Source organism: Alosa alosa, chromosome 3, assembly GCF_017589495.1.
Source record: "Alosa alosa isolate M-15738 ecotype Scorff River chromosome 3, AALO_Geno_1.1, whole genome shotgun sequence".
Taxonomy (NCBI): Eukaryota; Metazoa; Chordata; class Actinopteri; order Clupeiformes; family Clupeidae; genus Alosa; species Alosa alosa.
In genome coordinates, this window is record NC_063191.1 from 2,022,395 (window position 1) to 2,041,839 (window position 19,445).

General features: G+C 41.2%; 1 protein-coding gene across 1 annotated transcript in view; it reads left to right on the forward strand.

Moving 5' to 3' along the window:
* The window catches only part of LOC125291850 (ZP domain-containing protein-like), a 45,810-nt gene that overhangs the window by 7,466 nt on the left and 18,899 nt on the right, over positions 1 to 19,445 (forward strand).

Sequence of the window (19,445 nt, forward strand, 5' to 3'; positions counted from 1 at the left end):
AAAGCATTTCCTGAAGGAAATACAGTGCATGAAAATGCAAAAAATATGATGTAAAATATTATACAGAGTAAAAACAAACTATATTGGTTGCTAAGTAGATGAGGTTTAATATAGTTGGAATGACTGAACAGTTAAATAGGTGAATAGTTTAAATGGTTAAATTATTTAGGTAGATAGTTGACGATAACTGACAGTTGGAATGGCTCTAATGTTTGCTAGCAGTTATGCTATATGTTAACAAAGATAATAAAGTTAACCAAGTTACTATGCTAACTAGCATGCTAACAATGTTAAAATGCTAACTATGCTAACCATGTGACTTAGCTAACCTAGCTAATCATTTTTAGTAGTCATGCTAACTATTCTAACTAGCATGCTAACTATGCTAACCATGTTACTTAGCTAATCATTTTTAGCAGTTTTGCTAAAAATGTTAACTAGCACTTACACTTCGAATTTCGTCACAGCATTTATATCACAGCTACCCTATGGTCTACCAATGGTAATAACGGTGCCCGATATCAATTTATTAATTTCTCTGAATTTCAGGAGGTCTCGTTTTGGAGGGTATGTTTTACATTCATTCCTATGGGAAACGTATGTATACGTTTCTTAATGATGCATTACTTAAGTATAAGTATAAATACTCTTGATCCCGTGAGGGAAATTTGGTCTCTGCATTTATCCCAATCCGTGAATTAGTGAAACACACTCAGCACACAGTCAACACACAGTGAGGTGAAGCACACACTAATCCAGGCGCAGTGAGCTGCCTGTAACAACAGTGGCGCTCGGGGAGCAGTGAGGGGTTAGGTGCCTTGCTCAAGGGCACTTCAGCCGTGCCTACTGGTTGGGGATCGAACCGGCAACCCTCCGGTAACAAGTCCGAAGCGCTAACCAGTAGGCCAAGGCTGTATGTGGGTGACACTTCACAGTGTTATCCCCTAAATCAGGTGTGTGTGTGTGGGTAATTACAGTGCATGAAAATACACTGTACTGTTCTTCCTAGGCTTCTTATTAGAGTGCATGAAAATGCACTCTTGTTATCCGATTTCTTCTTATTATTCTTCTTCTAACGCTTTTTGTGCGTTTAATACAGCTTCAACTGTTTAACGTAGAAACTTCATTCAAACTGTGTTGCGTAGATATTACTTATGTGACTTCAGCTATGTATTTTTCAACTTTGTAACTTTTATACTTTTTAAACTATTAATTAAAAACTAATCAAAATTTCCCCATTGACTTAACATTATGATTATGACATCACAATACGGCCGTTAAGCAATTAGAATCCTATGGCAGGTGTTCGGGCCACCTGGACCAACTGCCAGTCTCAGGCTTTAAGCATACAAACTGGCCCTATTAAGACTACACATCCTGTTCAACTGCTTCCTCTGCCAAAATCTGTTTCAAAATAAAAGTCCTCACTACAATATTTTACTGTTAAACAATTTAACCCTTTAAACTACTGAACTTTTTAACTGTTCAGCCATTGTAACTGTTACTTGTCATCAACTATGACTCCTACCCACTGTAGCTAGTTAGCTAAGTAACATGGTTAGCATAGTTAGCATGCTAGTTAGCATTTTTAGCAAAACTGCTAAAAATGATTAGTTAAGTTAGCTAAGTCACATGGTTAGCATGTTAGCATGCTAGTTAGCATTTTTAGCAAAACTGCTTAAAATGATGCTTAAAATGATTAGCTAAGTTACATGGTTAGCATAGTTAACATTCTAGTTAGCATTTTTAGCAAAACTGCTAAAAATGATTAGCTAAGTAACATGGTTAGCATAGTTAGCATGCTAGCATGTTAGCATGCTAGTTAGCATTTTTAGCAAAACTGCTTATAATGATTAGCTAAGTTAGCTAAGTCACATGGTTAGCATAGTTAGCATGTTAGCATGCTAACATGTCAGCATGCTAACATGTCAGCATGCTAGTTAGCATTTTTAGCAAAACTGCTTAAAATGATTAGCTAAGTCAGCTAAGTAACATGGTTAGCATAGTTAGCATAATTAGCATGTTAGCATGCTAGTTAGCATAACTGCTAAAGATAATTAGCTAAGTTAGCTAAGTCACATGGTTAGCATACTTAGCATTTTAACATTGTTAGCATGCTAGTTAGCATAGTAACTTGGTTAACATTATTATCTTTGTTAATATAGTTAGCATAACTGCTAGCAAACATTAGAGCCATTCCAAGTGTCAGTTATCGTCAACTATCTACCTAAATAATTTAACCATTTAAACTATCCACTTATTTAACCGTTCAATCATTCCAACTATATTAAACCTTATCTACCAAGTAAATCATTTAACTATATAAACTATCCACCTATTTAACTGTTCAGTCATTCCAACTATATTAAACCTCATCTACCTAGCAACCAATATAGTTTGTTTTTACTCTGTATGATATTTTACATCATATTTTTTGCATTTTCATGCACTGTATTTCCTTCAGGAAATGCTTTTCTAGTTCTTATTCTTCTTCTTCTTCTAACGCACTTAATGCAGCTTCAACCGTTTCACGTAGAAACTTCATTCAAACTATGTTACGTAGGTCTTACTTAGGACATGGGTGCTATGTATTTTTCAGCTTTGTAACTTTTATACTTTTTAAACTATTAATTAAAAACTAATCAAAATTTCCCCATTGACTTAACATTATGATTATGACATCACAATACGGCCGTTAAGCAATTAGAATCCTATGGCAGGTGTTCGGGCCACCTGCATCAACTGCCAATCTCAGGCTTTAAGCATACAAACTGGCCCTATTAAGACTACACATCCTGTTCAACTGCTTCCTTTGCCAAAAACTGTTTCAAAATAAAAGTCCTCACTACAATATTTCACTGTTAAACAATTTAACCCTTTAAACTACTGAACTTTTTAACTGTTCAGCCATTGTAACTGTTACTTGTCATCAACTATCCCAGATAGCAGACGGGCATTGAAACTATGTAGAATCAACATTACATTGTCAACCATAAATCATTGAATCAATGTCGGATTTCGATGTTGATTTAACATCAGTTTGCACCCTCAGTTAATATTGAAACAATGTTGATTTATTAACTATAGACCAGCGGAATTTCAATTGTATTTCAATTAAAATAAATATTGAAACAATGTTGAAATTACAACCAAACTAAAGATCAATGCGATTTCAATGGTATTTCAATTCATATTAAACCGCAGTAAACCACTATAAATCTGGCAAAATATTGGGAAATTCATACCCTGCTTTATCTACAGCCAGGATACATTTGGCTAGGCCTAGGTATGTCTGGTTTAGGCTACACAAGCTTGCATAAATAACCATTGACAACTTGTTATCAGTTTGAAAAGCAAGTGCATTTATTCACTCTTTTCATTTATAAATTCCCGTGTGCTGTGCTTTCCTGCCAACCAGTAGGCCTACGGTTGCAGTCAGCCTGACCATCCAGTTGAGTGAAGCGGCACCTAACAGAAATAGAAGAAAGATATACAGTGTTAGATAAATATGTTAAACTGAAGGCTACTTACAAGTGAAACTTTAGAATAATCATATTCCGTCTATGTACATCGTAGCCTAACTTACAAACTCATTCATGCTTGAGCAGAGTCGGACTGGGAACAAAATTCGGCCCTGGCAATTTTCTCCTGGACTGGCCCACTACTGGACCGACGACCCCCCCACACACACACACACACAAGCCCACCGATACCAAAATTCCCCCCTGATTCCCCCCCATAAATAACAAACACACAGTATCATGCTGTAGCAACACTTCATAAACTGAACCCAAACATTTAGATTTGGACCTATAGGTTATTATATAATCAGTATCGTAATTTCTGTCAACTATGACGATCTCCATGCATGTTCAGTAGCTTATATTTTTTATTTAGTCAAGCAGTGACATGTGGTTTAATCAGTGTTGGGCAAGTTACTTTTCAAAGTAATTCATTACATTATAATATTACTGTCTCTGAATTGTAAGGCATTACACTACTATTGTATTACTTTTAAAGGTGCCATGTGTAAGAATTGAGGTAAAAATATCCAAAAAATGAGCTACACGCATCAAAAGAATGAGAAGAAATAATAATAAATAATAATAATAAAGCTTTATTTGTATAGCACCTTTCATACACAGAATGCAGCTCAAAGTGCTTTACATTTGAAGCATGTAACACAATAATAGTCAGTCAGTCATTATCAATCACTTTTCTTTGCTGTTTATGTTATACTCAGCAACATATCAAAAATATAGAAAATGACGTCATAAGACTAGCAGCCTTAACCCTCTTACCCCCCACAAGCACGCCATATGGCAACTGTGGCAAGGAAAAACTCCCATATTCCAGGAAGAAACCTTGAGCAGAACCTGACTTAATAGGGGGAGCCCATCTGCTTCTGGCTGGCTGCGCCCTCCAATAGTAGCAGATGTAGAATAATCTGAAAATGTAGTCTACAGGATAAGATGAGTTAACTAAAAGCTTTCCTGTACAGGTATGTTTTCAGATCTTTTTTAAAAATATTTACTGAACTTCGCCTGCTTGATGTACAGAGGCAGGGTGTTCCATAGTTTGGGGGCATAATGGATAAACGCAGCTTCTCCACTTTGTTTGTGGAGCACTTTGGGTACGATTAAAAGATTAGAATTGGATGATCTAAGTTTCCTTTGTGGTTGATAAGATATTAAAAGCTCAGAGATATATGAAGGTGCTATGCCATTCAGAGCTTTGTAAGTAATTAACATAACCTTAAAATCAATTCTATAGGAAATAGGAGCCAGTGCAGTTCAGCCAACACAGGGGTGATGTGTTCTCTCTTCTTAGTCTTAGTTAAAAGTCTAGCCGCAGAGTTCTGTATGAGTGCCAATTTCTTTAGATGTTTTTGGGAAGACCAGTGAAAGTGCATTGCAGTAGTCTAACCTGCTAGTGATAAAGGCGTGAATTAGTTTTTCTGCATCTTGTTGAGTTAAAAGGGCCGCACTTTGGCAATGTTTCTCAAGTGGAAATAGGCTGTCTGAGTAACTTTACTGATATGGGGCTTAAAACTTAACTCTGCATCTAAGATGACACCGAGGCTTGTTACTTTTGGTTTGACCTGGTGTGCCAAGTTCCCCAGATTACTAAGAATAATATCTCGCTTTAGTTTTGGTCCAACCAGAAGTACCTCTGTTTTGGCATCATTTAGTTTCAAAAAGTTTTTGCTCATCCACTGATTAATGGAGGTTAGGCATGCAGTGAGGGAGCAAAGGCCATCTGGGTTAGTTGGCTCCACAGAAATATACAATTGGGTATCATCTGCGTAGCTGTGGAAGTTTACATTATGCTGACTTATGACGTTTCCCAATGGAAGCTAAATTACTAGCCACAGCCCGACAGGTGTCATAATACCAGTTTCGGCCATGGGAGGCGGTATGCGGGCAACATAACCGCCAGCCAAACTGCAATACACGTGTCTCGGTTGTTACTCTAGGGTAGACCAACTCACTTTCTGGAGGTATACTGCCCCATCTTTTATGGAATGTGGAGTATGAATTGATTTTTTGGCGGACATTACACATGGCACCTTTAAGTTACTTTACCAAAATATCTGGAAATATGGATTTGGAATTCTAAATGCAGTTTATTATGCTTAATGCAGCTCATTGCACTTCTAATGGAGGGTGATGTGGTACAACATAATGACTGAGCTAGGCTTAAGGCTACAGTAGAATGCAATAGGTGCAGTGATGGCTCATGATGCAATACAAGGAACAATCATAGCCAGAATTTTGTTAAAAGAAGACAAAAGGTCAAAGTCTGGTCAATTGTGATAGAAATGCTGTAACTTTAGGCTACTCATTAAAATCAACAGAGAGCCCACTACCTGTATATTCTAACCCAAAACTTAAAGACATGTCAAGATAGGCTACACAGTGCAGCTACTGGCCATTTTTGTGCCCTAACTGGTGAAATACAGTATTAACCTAAGTATGTCATTATATGGCCAACTATAAAGATGTAATCAGCCTGTTCCCAGGGATGGGTAGTATTTCTGAAACATGTAATATGTGTTTCAAATGCAAAATAGTAATTTTGTAATTTTAAAAATACTGCAAAATACTATATGTGAAAAACACAAAAAAAGTAGATACTACAGACAGGTGTAATGAATAATTGGTAATTAGGCAACAATGGTTTATGTTTATCGCAATCAGCTGTGTTCAACAACACTTACAGCTTTTCAGTGACGGCTATTGCTGAAGCATCAGCTCTGGTCTGAAGCACTGGTGTGAAGTGGTACGCAAGTAAAGATGAGCAAGTTGACCTGTGCAAGTTCACATAAGGACACTGACAAAGGCAACCATGTCCCATTGTCTCCATGCCAATCTTTAACAGAAAAATGTCAGATATCTCAACCACAATGACATCAATAGATGGTAAGGTGTTGAGTGTACCCAGATAGGTCAGTCACTTAGGCCTACCATATATCGTCACAGGTGACAAGCTAATCATCGCAATATTTCTAAATAAAATACCTAATACCCTCATTTTTAATGTATTAAAATAAACTACAAAATACAGTAGGCCTAACCATATTACGTATGTATCAAAATAAAATACTGTATTTTTGTATTTAGAAAATACTCAAAATACTGTTTTCAAGGAAGTATGGAAGCACTGCAAAAAATGGGATTTTTTTATCCCAAACATTTAGCCTATTAAGGCGAGACACGGCAGGTGAAAACATCGTTTTTTCATGCACTGGTCAATTTCGAGATTTTGAGCTAGTATGTTACCTTAGCATGTATTCTATCACACTACTACAACAAAAAAGTCCGATTTACACATTTAGGTGTTTATTTCATTATATTGTGTCTACTCGCGCCTGTATATTTCTCCTAAATTCAGCAAAAGTTAGCATTCTAACCTTGCATGCACTCCCGCCGACCGTGGTCCAAAACATAACATGTGTACTACCGTTGGAAAGCTCTGTTTTTCCTGTATCACGCTATGTGATCCATATATGGACACTTCCTTTGTATCAGTAACCAATCGCGAAAGTTCAAAGGCGAGTCTAGGCTGAGAACGGAATCTCATTGGCTGTCTTTCAAGGCTGTTTTCTCAAAATGAGTTTCCACTCGCACTCTGAGCTCAAAAACTCCACTTCAGAAGCACATTACATACACCAAACTTTCTAGACTTATGCCTAACTATATGTCGAAGATTTCTACAGAGGGGTTTGTTGATATATTATTCCTAGCCTGACTTACATGACATTTTATGCCTAAAAACATGGAAAAAAGCGATTTTTTAGGGCTAGTGACATAATTTTCTGATTTACAGGATAACAAAAGTAGATATTCATAAATCCCTCTGTAAATGTTTTTCCCATCTAATATCTGAACACAATGAAAACATAATTTTGAACTTGGCTGTATCCAATGCTCAGGTTTAGGTGCCTTAAAATGTATGCAAATTAGCATATTTAATTAGATAATGCCTAATTTGCATATGTAAACATAAATTACAGCAAACTTGTAATACATTTTTTTCTCATATTAATGTAAGTAATCAACTGGGGAAGTTTCATAGTGATATCTGCTTGTTCAAAATTTTACCCTATTCACCTGTAGTGTCTCGCCTTAAAACTATATAGTAAAAAACAATACAATTTGGCCCCTGTCGTATACCATATGCAAGTTCATGTAGTGTGATCAAAATTAAGAATAATTCAAGAATTTACATTTACATTTAGTCATCTAGCTGATGCTTATCCAAATGACTGACAGAGCTTTCAATTAACCACATTATAATCAATAGGCCAAAATCATAATTGTGTATCTGTGCCAAAATTAAGTAATTCAAGTCCAGTGCAGAACTGAATAAGAAAATCATACGGCTATGTATCTTGAAGTTCCAGTATGTGAGAGACTTGACGTGCCTTAATATCTCCAACCTCAAGTATGCAGCTAATAAGACAACAAAATGGACAACAAAATGGATCACATACGACTGCTGAGATCAACGAACCGGACAGTAAGTAACTGCTGTGTGCTCGTCTTCACTGAGACTTGGTTAAATGACAACATTCCGGACTCTGCTGTACAACTGGAGCAGCTAGCATGCTATCGAGCAGACAGGGCCATTGTAAAGGGAGGTAAATCACGAGGAGGAGGAATCTGTGTTTACATCCGTGGTTAATGGTGCCAGGACACTGTAGTAGTATGCAAACACTGCTCACCACTGGCAGAGTTTATGATCATAAAGTGCCGTCCTTTTTACCTGCCAAGGGAAATTACTGCGATTCTGCTAGTCGCAGTATACATCCCGCCTACCAACAACAACAGCGATAAGAACGCGGCTCTTAGTGAACTGTACCAGGCTGTCAGTGAACAACAGACGGCACACCCAGACGGTTTCACCATCTTCACTGGAGATTTTAACCATGCTGATCTAAAAACTGTACTTCCAAAGCTACACCAGCATGTTGATTTTCCAACAAGAGGAGATAACATCCTGGACCTGGTCTACACTACACACAAAGGAGCATACAAAGCCACCCCCCTCCCCCACATTGGACTTTCAGACCATATCACTGTTATGCTAATGCCCGCATACAGACAAAGGGTAAAAGCGAACAAACCGGTTCGTAAGCAGGTAAAAGTGTGGCCTGAGGGAGCCTCCGATGCTCTTCAAGACTGCTTTGACACAACAGACTGGGAAATGTTTAAGCAGGCAGCCACTTACAACAACCGGACAGACATAGAGGAGTATACAGACACTGTAACCTCTTACATCACCAAGTGCATCGATGATGTGACCCACACAAAAGACATCATCACTTTCGGGCTAACTGGAAGCCATGGCTGACAGGGGATGTCCTCAGGCTGCTGAGGGCCAGAGACAAAGCCTACAGAGCTGGGGATGAAGCTGGCATGAAAACAGCGAGAGCCAACCTGTCCCGTGGCATCAAGGAAGCAAAAAGGAATACACTCACAAGATAACCACCCACTTCAAAGACAGCAGGAACTCACAAAGCCTATGGCAGGGCATTCAGGCCCTCACGGACTACAAGCCAGCGCCACAGAGCTGTGAGAGCAACATCCCTCTGCTCAACAACCTGAACCGCTTCTTTGCTCGGCTTTTGAAGCACAAAACAGCACCTGCCCACAGAAGACCCATCCCCTCTACATGAGCAGCCCCTGTGCCTCTCTGCCGACAGCGTGAAGAGGACACTTGCTGCTATCAACACCCCGTAAGGCAACAGGTCCAGACAACATCCCAGGTCGTAGGCGCTGAAGGACTGCGCAGGGGAGCTTAAGGATGTCTTCACAGACATCTTTAACACTTCCCTGAAGCAAGCCATCGTCCCATCATGTTTCAAAGCTGCCACCATCATACCTGTGCCAAGAAAACTGCTCCATCCTGCTTCAATGACTACCGCCCTGTGGCACTGACACCCATCATCATGAAGTGCTTTGAGCGGCTTGTCATGTCACATATCAAAGCCATTCTCCCCCACCCTGGACCCCTTCCAGTTTGCATACCGAGCCAAGCGGTCTACAGAGGATGCAATCTGCTCTGCCCTCCACCCAGCCCTCACCCACCTGGAAAAAAGAGACTCATATGTGAGATTGCTGTTTATAGACTTCAGTTCTGCATTCAACACCATAATACCACAACAACTCATCTGCAAACTCGACAAACTGGGACTCAGTACCTACCTCTGCAACTGGCTACTGGACTTCCTCTGTCAGAGGCCCCAAAGTAATGCGTGTTGGCAACAATACCTCAAGCAGCATCACACTGAGCACAGGGGCCCCAAGGCTGCGTGCTCAGTCCGCTGCTCTTCACCCTGCTGACGATGACTGCACTGCAACCTACAGCAACAATCACATAGTGAAATTTGCTGACGACACAACTCTGGTGGGTCTCATCACCAAGGGCTTGACGAGACTCAATACAGGTTGGAGGTCGACCATCTGACCACGTGGTGCAGGGACAACAACCTCCTGCTGAACGCCAGCAAGACCAAAGAGATTGTTGTTGACTTCCGGAGAGGTCACACCCAACACCTGCCACTGACCATCGGACGGTGCTGTGGTGGAGAGAGCGAGCAGCACCAAATTCCCGGGGGTGCACATCAGCGAAGACCTCTCCTGGACCACCAACACTGCATCACTGGCGAAGAGAGCTCAGCGCCCGCCTGTACTTCCCAAGGAAACTCAGGCGAGCAAGTGCTCCACCAGCCATCATGACCACATTCTACCGAGGCACCATTGAGAGCATCCTCTCCAGCTGTATCGCTGTGTGGGGGGCGGAAGCTGCACTGAATACAACAGGAAAGCCCTGCAGCGCATAGTGAACACAGCTGGAAGGATCATTGGTGCTTCACTCCCCTCCCTGAAGGACATTTACACCACCCACCTCACCTTAGAAGGTGACCAAAATTGTGAGTGATGCAAGTCACCCAGCTCACAATCTGTTTGATCTACTGCCCTCTGGGAAGAGGTACAGAAGCCTGCTCCCCGCACTACCAGACTCACCAACAGCTTCATACACCAAGCTGTAAGGATGCTGAACTCTCTCCCTCCTCTCCCCCCTCCACCCTCAGCTACATAACATCCTGGACATTGGACCCACAATGGCCGCCTGCACTACTCCACTTGCACACTTGAACACTTGCACACTTGTACACTTTACAACTTGGTGTTGTTGTCCTGAAAACACAACACTTCTGCTGCTCTTACATAACTTGCACCACTATGCCACTTTCTTCATTACTCAGGTCAAACAGAACTACCCAAGCCTCTTATTGGCCTGACTTTGCACTAGTTTTTTATTGACTGTCTATGCACAATTTCAACAAAATTTTGCTGCTCTTATTTTTTCATTATTATATGTGCCCTCTTATTTACTTATTTACTTACTTTTTGTTTACTTGAATGTTATGTTTGTCTGTGGACTTAAAATTGGTAAAATATGTCTTGTCTTCACCGTGGGATAGTGAGAAACGTAATTTCGATCTCTTTGTATGTCTGGAACATGTGAAGAAATTGACAATAAAGCTGACTTTGACTTTTTGACTTTGACTAATAAGGAAATAGAATTGTTATTTAATTAAACAAGGTGAACTTCTCCCCACTGTGGAATGCAGAAAAGGATGCTACAAGGAAGGGAATTCAAACACACTCAACACCTTACCATCTATTGATGTCATTGTGGTTGAGATATCTGACATTTTTCTGTTAAAGATTGGCATGGAGACAATGGGACATGGTTGCCTTTGTCAGTGTCCTTATGTGAACTTGCACAGGTCAACTTGCTCATCTTTACTTGCGTACCACTTCACACCAGTGCTTCAGACCAGGGCTGATGCTTCAGCAATAGCCGTCACTGAAAATCTGTAAGTGTTGTTGAACACAGCTGTTCTCACATTAGCTGATTGCGATAAACATAAACCATTGTTGCCTAATTACCAATTATTCATTACACCTGTCTGTAGTATCTACTTTTTTTTGTTTTTCACATTTAGTATTTTGCAGTATTTTTAAAATACAAAAATACACACCAATAAAGTATTTTGATACAAAATACAGAGCCATTTCCTTCAACCCAATAAAATACAAATGACAAAATACTATTTTGCATTTGAAACACATATTACATGTTTCAGAAATACTACCCATCCCTGGGAACAGGCAGATTACATCTTTATAGTTGGCCATATGATGACATACTTAGGTTAATACTGTATTTCATCAGTTAGGGCACCAAAATGGCCAGTAGCTGCACTGTGTAGCCTATCTTGACATGTCTTTAAGTTTTGGGTTACAATATACAGGTAGTGGGCTCTCTGTTGATTTTAATGAGTAGGCCTAAGCCTAAAGTTACAGCATTTCTATCACAATTGACCAGACTTTGACCTTTTGTCTTCTTTAAACAAAATTCTGGCTATGATTGTTCCTTGTATTGCATCATGAGCCATCACTGCACCTATTGCATTCTACTGTAGCCTTAAGCCTAGCTCAGTCATTATGTTGTACCACATCACCCTCCATTAGAAGTGCAATGAGCTACATTAAGCATAATAAACTGCATTTAGAATTCCAAATCCATATTTCTAGATATTTTGGTAAAAGTAACTTAAAAGTAATACAATAGTGTAATGCCTTACAATTCAGAGACAGTAATATTATAATGTAATTAATTACTTTGAAATGACAGTAATAAGTAATACATAATATATTACGATTTTTAAGTAACTTGCCCAACACTGATTAAACCACATGTCACTGTTTGACTAAATGAAAAATATAGGCTACTGAACATGCATGGAGATCGTCATAGTTGACAGAAATTACGATTTGTGCCAACATGTTGTAGAAACACAACCACAGCCTTTAGGCCTATTTGGTGCAAATCTTCTACATTGGTTGTAGTCAGCGATTCACATTAACTGTAGGCTATCACCACAAGTGTATACTAAACGTTTTTGCCCAAGTTTGTGTGCCGTCATCACATTTTGCAAAATTAGGCTACCTTCGTTACTAACCTACCAGTTGATACTTTTTACGTGCATCGAGATTGATTGTGCATCTAATGTAACACTCGGTGGAGAGACTTCCACTTTCCAAGTTCCACTTTCATTGTCGTTGTGAGCTAAAAGGCTACTATATGGGAAATACTTTGAAGTTCCTTTTGAGTCCAAACATGAACAGGTTTTCTTTAACCTGTGCTACACTTTTCCACCAAGTTGTGCGAAAATTGTAGGTACCCGGAGATTTTTTTATGTTGACAGACAAACCGCACTACAGTAGCCTACATGGTGCAGTAAATGGAAGCTCTTCGTAGCGCGTGCAACTTACGTCTATGAAAACAATATATTTATGGAATAAAATTAGACACCTCTGATTGCTGTTTACGGTTAACCCTTTCGTGCCCGTGCCGAACATTCCATTTTTGGTGCTGGATGACCTCCTTACACAAAAAACCTTATAGCATAGTTAGCATGCTGGCATGTTAGCATGCTAGTTAGCATTTTTAGCAAAACTGCTAAAAACGATTAGCTAAGTCAGCTAAGTAACGTGGTTAACATAGTTAGTATGCTAGCATGTTAGCATGCTAGTTAGCATTTTTAGCAAAACTGCTAAAAACGATTAGCTAAGTCAGCTAAGTAACGTGGTTAGCATAGTTAGCATGCTAGCATGCTAGTTAGCATTTTAATGTGGTTAGCATAGTTAGCATGCTAGTTAGCATTTTTAGCAAAACTGCTAAAAACAATTAGCTAAGTCAGCTAAGTAACGTGGTTAGCATAGTTAGCATGCTAACATGTTAGTTAGCATTTTTAGCAAAACTGCTAAAAACGATTAGCTAAGTTAGCTAAGTAACATGGTTAGCATAGTTAGCATGCTAACATTATTATCTTTGTTAACATAGTTAGCATAACTGTCAGTTATCGTCAACTATCTACCTAAATAATTTAACCATTTAAACTATCCACCTATTTAACTGTTCAGTCATTCCAACTATATTAAACCTCATCTACTTAGCAACCAATATAGTTTGTTTTTACTCTGTATAATATTTTACATCATATTTTTTGCATTTTCATGCACTGTATTTCCTTCAGGAAATGCTTTTCTAGTTGACACTTGAGATGTTATTGTACCTAAATGGCTCCAGTGCAGTAACACAACCAACTAGGTATTCTCCCTTGACTCCAGTAAAGCAGGTTCAGCCTCTTCTAGTGGGAAAGAAACGCTGTTTTAGCCTTGGCACTGGTCCAGCAACTTACCAGAAGCCCTTATGTGATACAAGGATACAAGGAAGTTTATTGTCACATGCATATAATTACTGGAAGTAAGAAATGCAGTGAAATTATGGGGGGGGATTAAGTGGCAAGGGCTGCATAAGAAAGGTGGGGGAGGATTGGGATTGGGGGGGGGGGGCACCAACAAGGAGCACCCAAGAGCAACAGGGGCAAGGAAAAACTCCCTTAAACCTTGGGCAGATCCACGGCTCAAGGGGTTAACCCAACTGCCAGGGGTCTTGGTGTGTGTGTTGGGGGGATGACAGGGGAGATGGGATAGTGTGCTGTGTATGTGGGGAGAGGGCAGTGTGCAATATGTGTGTTGGAGAAGCTTCCTCATGAGACAATGTGCTGTGTATGGGGGGGCAGTGTGCTGTAAGTATGTTGGGGATGTGTGTTGGAGAAGCTTCCTGAGGAAATAATGTGCTGTGTATTGGGGGGGTGTGCTGTAAGTATGTTGGGGATGTGTTGGAGAAGCTTCCTGAGGAAATAATGTGCTGTGTATTGGGGGTGCTGTAAGTATGTTGGGGATGTGTGTTGGAGAAGCTTCCTGAGGAAATAATGTGCTGTGTAGGTAGGGGAGAGGGGGGGGCAGTGTACTGCAAGTATGGTGAAGGGACTTACTAGCAGAGTACTGTATGTATGATGTATGTGAGTGATGACAGTGAAGATGTGTGTGTGGGCGGGAGGGGAGTGGAGCAGTGACTGTGTGTGTGTGTGTGTGTGTGGGTAGGTGGGGGCAGTGTGCTGTAAGTATGTAGAGGATGTGATGATGATGATGGTGATGAAGACCATGCCCTGGCTCCAAACCCATTGGCACATCCCACACCCAGCTCAGCATCCTCACTATAAAAGCAGCCAATCAGCAGGTTGTAGAATTCTGGGGTATTCTTACTGTATTCTGATGTGTTCATATGTTACATCTGTGTGTAGTATACAACAGGGAGAAGTCCATATTATTGTACATAACTATGCCTTAGGCCTGTGTACCAGCAGGAAGGTCATACAGGCCGATGTTTAGGAACATCCGAGGAACATCAGTGATAACATGGGCCGAGGGAGACAGCATGTCTGCCTATTCGGGCTAGTATCTCCATCTGGCCCCTGGCCCAGGGCGGGTTTTGTACACTGGTTGGCACCTGCCACGTTGGCATGATTGACGTTTGTATGTTTTAGTATAACAGGCTTTGTCTTAGGTTTTGACACGGAGACGGATCGAGGAAGCAACCCAAGGAGCATCTTCTGTCGGAAGGCTCAGCAGCCGCTTCTAATAACAACCACAACTGTTAGACTCTGCACAGTTTTACTGTTTGAGACTTAGCCTGTGTTCTGTTATTCATTGTTGTACCATCTACAATAAATCATCATCTAATCGCCGATCCTGATCCCGCCGTCAAGCTTTATTGACCATCTTCAATACAGACATTAGAACTAAAACACAACGCAACAACCAGAGAATCCAACATTTGGTGCGTGACCCTCGCAAAAGGAGAAGAAAGACGACAACATTTGGTTATCAGTGACCGACCGCAAGAGGAGAGGCAAGACGAGAACATCCAACGGGTTCAAAGAGACTTCAGGGGCAGATTTTGGATTTTGAACATCTGTAAGAAGAGTCCATCTTGGCACCCTGATTGACGTGACTGAATCCCAGCTGGAAGCCTGCCAAGAGGGGAAACACTGCTGCACTGCGCACCCTGCATGCAGTGAAGACATTCTGACCAGGTGAAAGCAAAAAATCTTTACTCCTTTATGCGGGAAAAAGAACCAAAGTAAAGCTAATTTATTAGATAAATTAGAAATTAAAAGCTGCACATTAATGAGAGTATTGAAGTTTGTGTCATTAAGTGTTTTGACAAGTAACGTACCTATATCAATGATTGATGAGCTCTAGATGTCATTTGATATAAGAAGTTTTCTGGAAAAAAGTAAAAGGTCAAAGTGTACACATATTTTGGGTAATTGGATAGATTTGTGAACGAATTAAAAGAAGTAATCGATTAACTACGGACAAGCTTGGGGGATTAAATCTTTTCTTTTTTTTCTGTACTGCCATTACATGTTAAGCTGTGTAAGTTTTATGAAATGAATGCTGTGCGTGTGCCAATGAGAAAATAGGAGTTGCTACAGTCATTATTTTGCTGAGTGAACTGTGTGGTTGTTTCTCAACGGTCTTTGTTTAGTTTAATGGCCTAGGACTAAACTTAGTGCTACAGTGATACGGAAAGGAGACGAAATCACCAGAGTGGGGTGTTTTGGTTGTGCAGTATTTGAAAAGTGGGATAGGGTTTCCACCTATGTTTTTTTGTTGACTTGGTCAACTGGGAATTTAACGAAAGATCGTTAAAAGTGTGAGTGAGACATTAATTTGTATCATTGTCCAGCCGTTTTGGGAGAAAAGAAACAGTCTGAGTTAAGTGGAACTGACACTGGTGAAATTTATTGTTGTGGCATCATGCTGTGAGTAAAATAACTTACCAAGTGTCAGGTTACGGAGCGAGAGAGATAGAGAGAGAGTGTTTCCTTTTCCCTGGCGGGAGCGTGTGTGTGAGTGTGAGTGTGGAAAAAAATAAAAATAAAATAAGAGATAGACAACTTGTGAACAATTGAGAGGCGAACAAATTACTAACCAAATTTTCAAAGTGCAAAGTTGTCACTATATCACTACCACATCACGGGAAAATATAAAAAAATATATTTAAAAGGATCACGTCACTGCACGAAACACATAGTACAATTTAATATTTAATATTAGCACAATCCAGATATGGTTCTTGGTAGGAAAACTAAGTTACAGGCCTTAGCTGAGATACAAGACTATGTGTCAGATTGGATGGCAGTGAAATTACAATTGGGCAAATTTGAGAAAAAAAAGTTGGAATTAGAGATCCGAGACAGGATTTGCAGACATGAGACTGAGAGACGTGATTTGGAGGAACAACTCATGGAAGCGGATGTGTTGCCAGAACAGAGTGGAATGAGGCGAAGAGGAGTAGTCTCAGAGGCCCACTCAACGGGGAGGAGCCAACTCCTCCCATACACACCGGCACCTAGTGGGGGCGGGGGTCGCAACCATGGTCGCAACAGGCAACCAAGCACCCGCCTCAATCCGACTCTGCCTGACTTGGACTCAACAGCGCCATATGCCATGGTGGAGACATCTAGAAGTGCAGTGGACATTGATAAAGACAGCTTCATTGGACAGAATGCTGCTGTTATGGGGACCCCACATGGGCCAAGAAACAGCACCCCACCTGACGAACAGCCAGCAGGTGACACAAAACAAATCATTCTGGCCCCATCAACAGCCACTGCTTTCTACAATCCACAAAGACAAGGAACAACGTCTGCAACCAACCATCATCAAACTGCTCCACTCCAGTATGGCTATCCACAGCCACTAGCCATAGCTTCAGTACCTCCTCCTCCCCCATTGTTGTTACCAATGCCACTGGCTACAAGCCCTTACCCACCTCACCCACCTGTCAACTCTTTCCCTACCCCCCCCCCCCCCCCCCCCCCCACCCCCACCTGTCAACTCTTTTACCCCACCCCCCCACCCCCACCTCCCTCACCCCCACCTGCACCAGTGAATGATGGGGCATCTACATCCAATGCTGCCCAGGGAGCGACTGCTCCGGTAACAAGGCCAAAGACAAAGAAAACCAGGCCAGCGATGGAGGACTGGGATGCCTGGGATGAGTCAGCTGACGAGGCACTCATATGCCCTGTGCGCACAGTAGCCACCACTGACGGCGTGTCTGTGCTTTACCAACCAGCTAAAACTGACAACACCCTCTATGCTACTGCCTTGCTTGAAGAACACATCAAAATTGAATTCTTGATTGATACTGGTGCTGAACTTAAAGTCTTTTCATCCGACCTATTGGAGAAACACAAAATACCTCTGTCAGGCGTCATCAAGACAGCTGGTGGACCAACTGGAGAAAAATTCAGTCTGAAGCAGACAGCCCCAGTCACCATAGCCATTGGAGAAGGAGATGGAGAAGTCTTGTGGAACCTGAGAAGGCTAAAAAGAGAGGATCTCCTGGAACATCCTGCATGGGCTAAGGGAAGGAATGACTGTGGACTGTTGGAAATGGAACCTGTCAGACTGACTGGAAAACCACCTCCGTGTGTGAAACAATGTCCCATCAAGAACGGACAGATTGTGGCAGAATTGTTGGATGCAATGCAGCTGCCAAAGGAACTGGCAGTGATCAAAGTAAAGGCACATACAAGGCAAGACACCATTGAAGCAAGAGGCAATGCAATGGCGGATGCGGTGTCAAGAACAGCCGCAAGAAAAAGAGAGGGAGGAGATAATGAATGAAAGATAATGAAATGGAAACACGGACGGATCTAACGGTAACAGGAACATTTTTGAAAATGACAACGAGAAATGCATGATGAGAGTGACAAAGAAGGTCAAGGAAACATCTGAAGAGGGAAAACGGGAAAGTTTGGCCAACATCATAGACATGCAGAACAGCTCGAGCCGAGAAGAAAAATGGACTTGGATTGAAAATGCGGCGAAGCTCCATGATGACAACTTGTGGAGGTTTGGAACACGAACAGTGGCTCCAGAAAGTCTTCTGCCATATCTGGCGGCGCAAATTCATTCGCTTGGACACGTGGGAGTGGAGAAGATAAGGAACAGATTCATACAGGTCTGGTGGTCACCGAAGTTCACAGCAACGGCCACAGACATCGTCAAGTGGTGTGTCACCTGTCGGCAAAACAATCACGACAAGAAGGTTAAGTTGCCAATGCTGAAGACACCAGCTCCACCAGGACTATTCAGAGTTCTCCAGATAGATTACATCACTCTTCCCAAGTGCAAAGGCTACCGAGATGTTCTGGTTGTCCTGTGCAAGTTCTCCAGGTGGATTGAGGCATTCCCTGCACGATCTGGAATTGCACTACACACTGCCAAAGTCCTTGTGAAAGACATCATTCCCCGATGTGGATTGCCATAACATAGTCGGCAGTGAAGGTCCAGGGTGAGAGAAAAGTGGATACATGCAAGCCATGGCAAACTAATAGAACCGCCTGAAACATGACGGCTTGGGTAGGGTACGAATTCTATCTGAGTTTCCGCCGATCTTCTTTTAGGGGTGAGGTGTGAACTAGAGGGGAAGATTCACGGGGAGACTTTCATTTTGACAGGGAATTTATGACGTCAGGAGAAATGAAAGGTTAGGGATCCGAGAGTAGAATCTTTCTTTGAGAACCCGAGCATGCTCAGGGTGTTGAGGTAGTGGACTCTTCTTGACACAAACTCATGTTATGAAAAATTATAGACTTAGATAAGTCTTATAATTGATTTTGATGATTAAATATGTGTGATTACTGATATATGAAATGTTTAATCTGAGGACACAATTACAATTGCCGATTTTTGAGAATGATTACAGTTAAGCTAGATCAAGAGGGGGAGTAATCCTGTAGTCCTGGTTCTAAAGGTGGGTTTCTGGGGACACCCGTAAAGGGAGCTGAACACGCAGCAACGGGTTAACCGGGACTCACTGGGGACCAGGGTTGGGAGGATGCTACACCCCCTATAATAGATTATTATATATATTGTTGTTTCCATGACTATCCTTCAACTGATACTGCTCTTTCTTTTCACTCCACATGTACCTAT